Source organism: Saccostrea cucullata, unplaced genomic scaffold (assembly GCF_032062105.1).
Source record: "Saccostrea cucullata isolate Sc308-1 unplaced genomic scaffold, CSIRO_AGI_Scuc_v1 ctg391, whole genome shotgun sequence".
In the NCBI taxonomy this organism is placed as follows: domain Eukaryota; kingdom Metazoa; phylum Mollusca; class Bivalvia; order Ostreida; family Ostreidae; genus Saccostrea; species Saccostrea cuccullata.
The window spans coordinates 362,954-367,608 of NW_026938695.1; positions in this window are offsets into that span (position 1 = coordinate 362,954).

The window sequence follows — 4,655 nt, forward strand, 5'->3', positions numbered from 1 at the left end:
TCAGTGATCTAGGTGGAGTGAGCATCCCCTGTTGTTCGGACGAATCCGCTACAAACTCTATAATTATATTGTGAAGAAGACGGAACATTCCGTAGATAAATTTGGTGTATGTACATGTAAAAAGTCCTTACAATTGGTATTAATAAAACTCTGAATAGTTAAGCAGTAATGTTTTCTTGCATTGGTCCCGTCATGATGGAGCTATCGAAGCTCAACCTATCGAACTCCAACGATAATGCGAAGTAAAAACATGGTCATTTTAAAATTAGGACGTACAAATGAAAAACGAGCCATCTTGAAACAGATCGACGAGATAAAGTATGAAGTTTCTAATTTTGCAACAAAGTAATCATAGAGGTGTATTAGAACAGAGTTGAGCACACAAAGATATTCATCAAATTGCTCATGACAACTCATTTAGCAAGAACTCTTTAACCATATGTTTGAAAAAAAAGAAACGCAAAATGTCCTATTTCATGACAAAATGCGTTATGGTCTATTTTGAATCGACATAAAACATATTTCATTTGCCATTGAAAAGAAAAAAATTATGAAATTGGGACTGAATCTTTTTTTTTTTTTTTTTTTTATTTTAGAAAAGGATATCATTTATTTATTGGTGGAATAGTCAATATATATATTTCGCTTTTAAAGTCAAATATCCGGATGATATTTTTTCGGCCACATTTTTTTCAGATATTGTCAATGTATTTTTTCTAAAAATAAAAAAATTAACTCACTACTCATCTAAGCAAAGCAAAATAGAAATGCCTTTTTAGGAAGAAAAAAAACACTTTAATATAGATATCACAGTCGGTATTGCTGAAAAATACGTTTGTAACACTTAATTATGTGACACTTCTTTCACCTTGAAGGCGGAAGGAAAAATTGATTTTGATTTGAAATGTCAAAAGCTGATCACATGTTAATCCGGCAACATGTGTCAAGATAACAAAAGTTCATGTTTTAGTCCGACTCAATGACAAAATTCTTTGTAAACAATGTCAGCGTAATCTATAAGCTAGGATACATCATCATGATAAATATCTTTGCGGACATTCTGTAGCCGTTATAAACAACTTGTTGGTAAACACAACCTATCCCTTGGTCGAAAATTGTTTGATATATTTGATACCATTTGTTAGACCATTGATTTAAGCAAAAAATCACGTGATAAAAGATAGCGTATTTTCACTGATCTAGAATTTGAATCTCCCCTTAACTTTATTTGTGTTATATACTTATTGTCATTTAATAAATGACAATTCTCACCCAATATACATTGTTTTGTTATATTTCAACTATTGCGGTAACCTAGCCAGATCACTAGGATTACATAAATAAAAGTGAATGAGATTGGGAAGCAGGCAAAGCCTATCTAAGCCGTCTCCTTTTTTTGAAAAAAAAATGTCTTTGAAATATTCCTCATTGTTCATCATTATATAGGGCTCAAAGCGAGCGTAGCCAGTACATGGAATTCTTTCTCCTCCTGGAAATGAACTTTAGAATTAATATGAGTTTCCAGGGCACCGTTTTTCTCTGTTTATAATTGAGGTTGGTCACAATTCGTTATCTCAATATTTTACAAGCATACACCGACAACAATGTGTAAAAAAAAAAAAGCTTTTTTGAAAAATTTGGTAATCTAACATTACACATGTCTGTTAAAACTTGACAAAGATCAAGACAGTTTGGCAGCTCGTAAAAATCCACATGCTGCTATGCTGTTATGCTTCTTATTGATAATTTTGCAGGATGATTTCAAAATTACGTGATATTTTATCTGATTTGGATGCCGATTTCATTTGATCCGTCTGCACTTTCACTTTGTCTGCATGATTAACAAGGGAATGCATGTCTTGTATGCATTCTTGCTTGGGATTTATAGATGTTGTTGAACCACATTTCTTTCTGTACTTTCTATAATCAATAGTCAACCGATTTTGTATTAAGAAAACATATGAGTAAATTACTCTTCATTCCTCCAGGAGGAAAAAAAGAGAAATTTCTATACTGCTGCTTAACGGGAACTTGTAAACAGGGTAGTTAATGTCGATAAAATGTTCGTTCTTAGTAATGAAAGGCGGAAGTGCATGTTGGTTGTTTGTATTAAAGAAATATATAAATCTTTTCATCACAGAAACTACGTCTTCCGTTATCTTATCAGGGTATAAAACTCTGGTTTAATTTTGTTCTTTAGCAATTACTTTCGTCTTCTTACATACTTCCGTATAGTCGAATTGAATTTTGGATATAATTTGAAAATTAGAAATAGAGAAATTTGAAAGGATGTACCTTTCGTTCAGTTGATAGAGTACATCGAATCCTGCCCATCTGTTACGATATTTCGATAATCATAGTATTGCATAAATTTCAATACATTATATGGTCGACACATTGACCATTTAACCAAATGTAATATACCGTGGCCTTTTTTATACACCTGTTAGGCCATTATTTTCACACTGACTTGTCTTGAGCCATTTTCGTTTGCCTGATCATTACATAAGACATACAGCAGAAAAGGCGTATCCTCAACTGTATCAAGTACTGTCGTTGTAGAGGTCTGTGTTTCATACGATCCAAGTTTTTAATGTTCAAATGTACTTTTGAGCTCTTCTCTTAGTCCTATTATTTCATTGGTAATTAACCGTTAACAAATGTAGCCAGTAAAACATTCAGAATGTATAAATGACCCAGAATCTGTAGTGTCAATAAACACTATAAAATAGTTTTATTGAGGACTGTTTAGTTATTGAGTAATAAAATATTTAGGATAACGGTTTTTTTCATTATTTACCGATCATAACAAGGAGCACACGGTGTGTGTGACCGGTTGGCAGGGGATGCTCTCTCCTTCATGGCACTTAATCCCACCTCCGATGTTTTGGGATCCGTGGCTGTTCCGCTCCTATTTTGTATGTTTAATGGCCTTTTGAGCTCGAATACTGTTCGTTTTCGCCTCATATAACAGGAAACATTTTAGCTAAATACCCTTTGAAGTTTTTTTTCTTCTTAATGTTGCTGTATTTGCATACTTTATTGCATACTTTATTGCATTTCAGAAACAATGTTTGAAAAGTGCTAATTTTGCCGACGAAAATAGCTAATTCCTATCATTTTATTTCTAAGCGAACGTGGTTTGCAAGGAGACGATATTTCCCAAGGATTGTGAGTCAAGTTGTTAGTGCGAAAGAAATCCTTTGGATCAAAAATTCCAGTCCGAGTTTAATTTTTTTTAAGTTTATTTCTTACGAAACTTGATTGCATTCAATTGCTGGACGCGGAGACCTGTCTTTCGGATGAGACCATTTAATTCGAGGTCAAGTGTTGCGGTAGGTGCTGGTACGAAAAGGGGTCAGTCACTGCTCATTTGTCTTGAATGCTGAGCTAAATGTCAGTATTTGCAGTTCTCCTCCAGCAATTGAAGACATCTCCATATCAGTGAAATTCTTTGAAAGGAAAATGAAGTAGAAAACAAAACAACAACAACAAAAAAAAAAAAAAACAAAACAAAAACAAACAAACAATCAAGCAAAATTATTTAATAAAAAAGAAAAGCAATAATATGTGGTCTGACCAATTTCACTTTTATTGTTTCTTAGGTAACAAGTAATTTACCATTCATACGAATACCTTACAGTATCAAAAACATTCATATCTTAATTGCTTTTGACGATTGACAATAAGTATATACAAGTTCATCCTTAATAAGCTTTTGATTTGCTCTGAAAGAGTGTGTTGTTCTTAACAATCTGAATAAAATACAAAATGTTCCACTTAAACAGTTAGTATTTTGTTATATTGATATTGTACATCTGACAATACTAAATTGGAAAATTTGCCCTTATATTGGTTAAATCATAAGAATGGAAAATTTCAAAAGACGTTGAATATGTTGTTTATTTTTTATAGGCATGATTAAAGATAATATTATTTTGAATCGTGGATGAATAACAACCATGCATTTTATGATAACATAAGAAGTGTAACATTGATGAAATAAACATTCATTTAAATGCATTTTTCTTGCAGCTATACGGACCTTTATCTACCAACTAAAACTAAAAAATCATGACCGGAAATTAAGGGAGACATATATATTTTAATACTCCCTCTCTATCTGACTGTGGCCTGTCTAAAGAAAATAAATGGATTTATCACTAATCAAATATAATATAGCTGCCGTTTTGAATATTATCTACACAAATGGTTATATTTTGATTAAACACAGCTGTTTACATAATTATTACTTGGGGTTATGAATTTAGAATTCTTTCTTCCGGTAACAAACCTACATTTACGGAAATAAGCTGGTATAATTCGTTTAGGGTCTTTCCTAATCTGTTTGAAACGAGTTCTTCTATCTCTTATTTTGTTTTCATTCTTGTCTGTTACACTAAATTAAAGTACGTATCAAGTTCTTGTAAGTCAAAAAGAAGCATACAGAGATTTTCTGGAATTCTGAAACTTTAAATAAATTTAAACAATTAATAGTACTCTACCTCCGTCAAGTGAAGGCTTCTCCATATGAGTGAAATATTATATAGGGGAAGCTAAACAAAAGACAAACAAATAAACAGACACTAAAACTGGATAACAGTATGGTAAAAAATAGTAAAGGACTAATTATTATAGATTTGGAAGGACACATC